The following is an 8,442-nucleotide window of genomic DNA, read 5'->3' on the forward strand; positions in this document are numbered from 1 at the left end:
TGTTTTTATTCCTTTGGATTTAGTATCTTATAAAATTTAAAATATTCAATGCTCGGTGTGAAGTAGAGAGTTTATTTAAATTATGTAAAACACATGAAGGCCTTTAGAGATAAAAAAAAAGAAAGATTTTAATTTTTCAGATATTAAGATTTTTACCTTCAATTTTCAAAATATGTAATATATAGTAAGAGGGGAAGTATTGCGATCATTCAAACTTTCAAATTTCACCTTTTGACGATAATAACATTTTGAGGCCTCCTAAGTCAAAATAACCAGGTCTCGCAAAATTATGTGTGAACAGTCTCTAGCTCAAAAACGTCGTACGGAACTGAAATTATATATTTACGGTATGGATATGCATGAGATGTTATTTCAACTTTTTCGTTAAAATCGATATGACGGAAGTGCCACTTCAGAGGATCGATTGAATTTCGAGACTGAATTTATAGGTTTTTCTCAAAAGTTTTCTCACTAATGATTTCAATAATACTCTATAAATCAATGTACAATTAAGTGTTTTTAATACCAGATAAGTGTTATCCTTATTGAAATTAACTTAAATGAGGAATGAAAAAAAAAAAAAAGCTGCCTATAAAGAACCTTTGATTTTTTTTTTTCGTTTTAAATAACCAGTTCCTATCGTTAGCAATAATAAGCGATGGATGGATACGCAATTTAAAAATGATGGCGATATTATCATTAGTTAAACTTTTGTATTCCGTGCCAGGGACAAAGTTGATATTTGTTTTCTTCACTTCCAAAAATTCTATCAAGTGAAATTTATAATGTTATTAGTTTATATTTTTATAACGCTCCATATAAACAATTTTTTATTGAATTAATTATCTCGAACTTAACATGATATCGTTGAATAATAATAGAACCATTATGACTTTGACCTACATTCTCTCCTCCTATATCATGTAACACAATACTCAAAGAGAGGAAGAAACTGAGAAAGGTTGGGAGTATAGAATGGAGCCCAATGCCTCCTGGTAGGTTTTCCCAAAGACAATGTTTCTCGTAGTTGCCTCAGCAAAGAGACTAGTTGGGAACCAGTAACAAACCACACCCCCCTATCCTCCCAACTAACATAATGAAACAGCTGTCTGTTCAAGATTTGCCACTTAACAGCTCCTACCAACTTGAACAAACCCACTGCCTTTGAAACAAACTCAACTCTGAATTCCATTAGCGGAGCTCTTCCATTAAGCTACTTTCCAAACTGAAACTTTTCTTTTGGATTAACTTTCTTTCGACTCTTAATACTGCTCCTTTTTATTACATTTCTAGTTCAGTTCGATCCTTTCGTTAGCGCTATGTTCGATTCCTCCTCCCCCCTCTCTCTTAACTGCTTAATTTCCTATGTGTTGAATCTTATGAAAATTTTAAGAAAGAACATTTTCAAAATTTCATACGGTGAATTATTATTTTTTTAAAGAAAAATTTTGTGTGTAAAAGTGGCGTATTAGGCCGACATTTTGATTACTTCTCTATACGTCTCGACAGAGTGCCAAAAAAAAAAAAAAAACAAGAATTGAATAATTGTTAGAATTCCAGAAAAGAAAATCATTTCACATTATCATATCACACATGTATTATAAAACGATAATGGGTTCAAATTAAGATGCCAACGAAACTATTCCTATCATAAAATAAGAATTGTCTTTATTATATATTCTTTAAATTAAAAAAATTAAAATGAAAAATCATTTCAGAAAAATTGTATTCTAGAAACAAGAACGATAAAGGGTTCAAAATTAAGATGCCAACGAAATTATTCCTATCATAACTTAATTTTGTTTGTCTGTACTATACATTCTTTAGTATGTTGCTGTATTTTCCTTGTATCATTTTAGAAAATATTGCAATGTAAGAAATTCATTTTGTAGACATTTCGTCTCGTTTTTGTAAAGAAAAAAAAACCGCCCCTATTCTTTATTTTCCTACTCTTACTCAGTTCGGCCTTTTCTGTCTCCCTCAGATGTTTTACGAAATTCTCTCTCCAATAAAAGGAATATTTCTTTTCTTTGTCATTCGATCAAACATTCACAATGAAATATTCAGGATCAATGTTCTATTTCAATAGGAACCTAATGCTGTTCCCAATACTTCAATCGATATTAGATGCTTCGGTTCCAAAAACATTTCCAACAAGTTTTAACTATTTATCGCAATAACTGCCAAAGGCTTTTGGAAGTCTTCTCAGAGGCTTCTTAGCTTATTTGTTTATATATGAGCTAAGATAGGTCAATAAATTTTTTTAAAAAAAATGGAAAAATGAAGTGATATGAAGATAAAAGGACAGTGTAATTTGCCTGAACGTAAGATTACTACTTCCACGAAGGGTTGTGGACTACTACTCTGAACCCTAATCAAGATTCCAATCTGTTTTAGGAGATTCTGTCCCCTTTCAATTCCATATTCATACATTTTGTAATACTGAGACCAATTTTAAATCAAAGTACGTACTCGATTCGGCGGTACATATCCCAAAATTGGAACGATACAGAGATTAGCATGGCCCCTGTGCAAGGATGACACGCAAAATCGTGAAGCGTTCCACATTTTTGTAATATTTTTTAATAGTAAATAACAAATTTTCATACCAAATAACCGAGCAATCACAAATGTTACTTCTATTAAATTTCTAGGAATGCTAATTGACCAAAAACTAACCTAGATCCCCCACATTAAATATTTCTTTGACAAATGCTCTAAAGCTCTCAATATTTTAAAAGTAATTAATAGCACTAAATAGGGAGCTGATAAGAAAACCTCATTAATGTTTTATAGAGCTTAAGACCGCTAGCTGCTAGAATACAGAAGCATAGCATATTCCTCCACCTCACCCACAGCACTAAAATTATTAGATGGAATACACTATGCCGATATTAATCACACAACGGGCGCCTACAGAACAAGTCCGATAGACAGCTTATGTGTAGGTGCTGGAGAACCACCATTCGAAAACTACCGACACTTGTTGTTGCTAAAACTTATAGCTAAGATCAAAGGTCTTCCTATAAGACCAGAATGTTCCATTCACGTTCAAAAATATTTAATCAAAAAGAAACAACCTAAACCTTTTATTGTGCGGGTTAACCTTTTACTCACTGAACTGAAATTTATATCACCGAAACATTTTGAACAGTCACACTTAAAATTACCATCTTTTTTAGCACGTTCTTAAAATCAATATTTCTTAAAAATTTTATCACCACTTAAGACACAATAGCATCACTAGACAACATTTTTACAAATGTTTAGATAACTATGTTGGACATTTCATCATACACACTGATAGTTCCATAAGTGTAGTGGTGTTGGAGCCGCAACAATAATAGATTACTGCATAGTGCAAACAAGTCTTCCCTCTGGAAGCAATTCATTTACTGATGAACTGACAGCAATTTACATGGGGTTACGGGAGGCACACTATGGAACAAACAAAAATAATATAATGTAACGGTTATATCAACCATGTAAGGCCCACCAACCGATCTGGTATTAAATAAATAAATAAAATAATAACATTCTTTTCACAGATTCCATAAGCTTATTGTCATTATTGAAAAATGTCTATACAACACATCCTGTCGCAGTACTGGTATTCCAAATTATCTTCAAATTAAAGTGGATTAACCGCACAATTTTGTTCTGGATACCAGGGCATTTTAATGCCGACTATTTTAAAATTTATTTATTGTTTTTTTTATATCCCCCTCCCTTGCCATTTCTGGCATATGGGGTGCGAAAGCAGTGGGGTAATGTGCGCTAGGATTGCACATGCCACTGCTCCCAAAGAACACCAATTCTTCTTACTGATTGAGCTGCACCTTATCCACTCCATCCGTCTGGGTGCTTCCTGCAGTTACCAGGCTCCGAGGTCCAGCCCTCCTAGTCTCAGTCTGGGTCAGCTTCCTCTTCTTTTGGTGGAACGCCGATGTTGGGCGGTCAAGTGCTTCCCATTGTGAAATGAGTTGGCCCACCACCTCCTTCCATCCGAAAATGAACTCCCTGAATAAGGTATAATTCTCTTCTTCCATCAACCAGGGAAAGTCCGACTCGGGGAGGGGAAAAATCACGGTCTTTCTCTACAGCCTGCCTCGGTGTCCTTCCATTGCGGAGCAATCCACTATTACGTGTTGTGCTGTTTAGCATTTTAGCACTTTTAAGCATTTTAAAGCTGACCAAGCGGCAAAAGCTGCATTATTGATTTCGCCATCTGCTTTGCCCTCATTACGACCTCTATCCTCTCATGACAATAGAAATAATAAATAAATGGCAAGAAAATTGGACAACACCAAAAAAACAGATTAAGAGCACAGTTCATCCATGGATGACATCACCCAAAAGCTGCAAACGACACGAAGTAATACGGACCAGAGACTACGAATTGGACACACTCGACTTACCTGTGAATACTTACTGTCAAAAACATATAGACCTACATGTACACAGTATAACGTTCCATTAACTGTTAAACACTTACTGACAGACTGCTGTCATTTGATAGACACCGGATTACCAAATCATTTAGTAACTTAATTAAATGATAATAGCTCTTCTATTCCGGAAATATTTGATTAACTTCCGAAAACAAATATGTACGAATACATATTCTCGTAAATAGTTTAATTTTTTTTCATTTTTATCACATAAATTAAATTTTAGTTACCGTTATCGAATATATATTTCTCAATATCAACTATTAATATTAAATCAGTTTATGTAGGAATGTTCCCGAGAGGTCAGTCAATATTAAATTACAATATTACTTAAAAAAATCAAAATTCGATTTTAATTAATATTAGTCGAAGAATGGTGTCGTAATTGGAGGATTAAAATAAATCCAAACAAATCCCATCAAATCACCTTTACCCTTCGTCGTAAACCTACCGACTGCCCTACAGTCTCCTTTAATAATGTTGATCTTACTCCTGTCGAACAGATCTGCAACCTACATCTGGACAAACGACTAACCTGGAATCCTCACACAAGACTGAAAAGACAGGAAACTGCACGTCGATTTAGAATTTTACAGCAGTTACTGGACCAACGGTCGAAACTTCCAATTCATTACAAAAGACTGATCTACATGACAGCAATAAGTCCAATCTGGACATACGGAGTTGAGGTTTGGGGCTTCACTAAACCTTCAAATTCCTCTCGTAACCAATCATTGCAATCCAAATTCCTTCGTAAAATCCTCAATGATCCTTACTTTGTCACAAATAAAATCATACATAGAGACCTTAATGTTCCCTATGTAACCGATCTGGCCCGAACCAGATATCACTCCTTCCATTATAAACTCTCTAACCACTCAAACCCTAGTTTCTAACCTTGCTTCCTCTTCCATTCCTGACAATCCTCCTGCCTAAAAATAAGATGGCCACGAGACCAGCTAATGTAAAACGTCAGTAGAGTGCTACCAATGGATAGTTTCTTTACACGCCTGTAACACTCCAATTTAACTGAGATCAGATTTACTAAATATATTGTAATGTATAGGAAAGGTAGTGAACAGATATCTTGCAGTAGCCAATTGTCAGTTGTGGGATTTTTTTTTTCAAAATATTATACCCTAAAACAAATTATATATTACTTTAAATCAATGAAAGACTTTAAGGAGATACATATTATTAATTAAAAAAATTATTTTACAAATAAATAAACTAAATTTGATACAGTGGTTGATAGATTGTACGAAACAATTTATTAAACTATATTATTTCTTTGCTGCAGGAATGTACAACATAAGTAACTTACCACATATAAATTTCATATGTCAATAATATTTTAAAAATGATATATACGAAGCTAGATTGTAATGCTGTGAGTATCATTTAAACTTGACTAACTAGAACATTGGTTCTGAATCAGGATCCCGCGGAACTTTGAGGTTCTGCAAAATAGTTTAGGAATTTGTCATTCCAAGTCAACTCAACAGTTTTGAACCTCACTACCTCAATTTTGTTTAAGTTCTGTGCAGCGATCCTTGCACTTCTTGAATTAGAGTTCCGGTATTTTTCTACTGGTACCAAGAGGGTATCAACACAAAAAAGTTTGGAAACCACTGATTTAGAAAATATACTTGAATGTAAAAAATGTAGAACAGGGCAGTGGCTGACTTGATTTTTTATTATATTATTTTTTTTTATATACCTTCCTTAATATTTAATTGTTGAATTAGTATTAGATGAGAAGACATATCATTCTACAGTTTATAACCTTTATTTTATTTTACATTATGAACAGAACATTAAATTTTTTTTATTTATCAAAATTTTTTGAGACAAGGTAATTATTTATTAAATAAATCAAACATTAGTATCCAATTCTGTCTCAACACTTTATTTTTTCATTAGTCCAACATTTCGGCCTTGGATCTATTTTGCTTAAAATCTTTGCATAATGTTGGTTGAAATTCTTAGTATCTGTTTTAAAATTAACTGTGTAATTGATGTTCTCTGATATATAAATTGATTCAAGTATTTTTCTGTAAATTAATGTGAGGAGGAGTTTTGTATTGAAGGTATGTTATATTATATAGTGAATAATGATGTTGTTGTAAATGTTTAAAAATGAAGATATAATATAAGCTGTTAAATATTTAGATGTCCTTGAAGATGGCTAGAAAGGCCGAAACGTTGGAGTAATGAAAAAATAAAGTGTTGAGACAGAATTGGATACTAATTTTTGATTTATTTAATAAATCAAATTTTTTATTCTTATGAATCGTCCTCGTTCAGCAGATGATTCACTGTAAATTCCGATTTCTCATATAAAGTGGGATTAGCCTGGTTATTCATAATTTAAACGGTATCTTTGCTTGAATGAATTTTTTTCTATGAGCAATAAAAAATAACCGAATAAGACATCGATTTTCTAGTATTACTTGAAAAATTGGCGATCTAATACATTAATTTGCATCTGAAAGCAATACCATTCAGATAAGTAGTTTCTAACGGCTAAATGTTTCAAAATTGAAGAGTTCATGCCTTAAAACACTCCTAGTTAAAATAAAAGAAGTCGTTTTTACCTATTGAGAAATCCAACTAATTCATTAGCCAATATTGATATTAAAAGGAAACATTAAACGCTATATTTCCTTTCGCCCTTCATATCCTTTAAAAAGCTATTTTATTTTATAACATATCTTTGTGATCAATATTTATTAATTATCAGCAATTATTTTAAACACGTAAAATTGACACTGAAATGTGTACTCACAAATATTTTTATATTGAAAGTAATAAAACCCAGGATTACATTTTATTGCTGTATCGTAATTTTAAGCTACATTTTTCCACCTAAAATGCTCTTGGATAACAACTTTTGGCCAGCTAGATAAAAAAAGTCCCCTTGTGTAACACTTATTTGCCATTTTTTCCCTCTTAACCATACTCAGACGATAACAGAAAGTATTTTCCCTGAAGAAAGCAGATCCCCATTAACTTCATTCACACTGTTGGGTCGGATGAATATTCATCATACTTCTTCTTCTTAGTCATTCAGACTTTGTTGTATTTCATCAGAAAATTAAATTAAAAAAGTCATCATCATCATAATCATTTTACCCTCTTTACTCCTTGCGCAGTGTGGGGTCACGATTTGTAGAGTCTGGACCAGATGGCTCGTTCTGGTTCGTGTTCTTCCTCAACACCTCCTTAACACTCTCCTCCCAGGAAATGCGCAGTCTTCCTCTTGGCATTCTTCCCTCTGCACGACTCTTATACGTCTTCCTGGGAGTTCTTTCCTGGTCCATCCTAAGGAGGTGTCCAAACCACGTTAGCTTGTGCTCCTCTAGGATGCTCTCAGCCGGTTTGATACCAAGGCTAGTCCGTATGGTGCTGTTGGTGCGTACTCTATCTCGTCGTGTCCTTCCTTCCTTATTACGTAGAAAGCGCATCTCCATGGTTTCGATCTAGCTCTTGTGTTTCTAGGTGAGGGTTCACGATTCGGAAGAATAGGGAGGAACGTCGATTTTCACATCATCATTTAGTTTTTCTTGTCACCTCCCTTTTACCCTGGAAACCCCTTCGAAACAAACTATTAATACTCTTCCAGCTGCACCAATTATCTGAGGAACTTTCTCATGTATGTAATGTCTCATTTCCAATGTAGCTGCTTTAGTTGAGATGAGCCCCTAGATATTTGAAATTATCGACATCCAGAAATCCAAAAAGTCCTAAGAAAACAAAAAATTGAAGTTTCTCCAGTACTCGAATAATATGTATGCCTATGTACATATTAATCTGCCTAAATGAATCTGCCAAAGCTGGTGCCATTCGAAATCCACCATAATACATCTATTAGTTCGAAATTTTATTTTTATTTTATACCTATTTCTCAATATGGGTAGAAATGAAAATAAGGTAGATATAGAATATAATAGAATTCAATAATTAACTAAATGAGAAAATAAGTGTTTTC

The 8,442-nt window shown here is 33.5% G+C and overlaps 1 non-coding gene across 1 annotated transcript; it reads left to right on the top strand.

Moving 5' to 3' along the window:
• The first annotated feature begins 2,468 nt into the window (after positions 1-2,468).
• Positions 2,469-2,572, top strand: LOC112210604 (U6 spliceosomal RNA). The gene has a single exon (XR_002945231.1). It is a non-coding gene; the product is annotated as a U6 spliceosomal RNA (small nuclear RNA).
• Positions 2,573-8,442: the final 5,870 nt, after the last annotated feature.

The sequence above is a fragment of the Halyomorpha halys genome, unplaced genomic scaffold (assembly GCF_000696795.3).
Source record: "Halyomorpha halys isolate HHAL.00 unplaced genomic scaffold, Hhal_1.1 Scaffold77.1, whole genome shotgun sequence".
Lineage (NCBI taxonomy): Eukaryota > Metazoa > Arthropoda > Insecta > Hemiptera > Pentatomidae > Halyomorpha > Halyomorpha halys.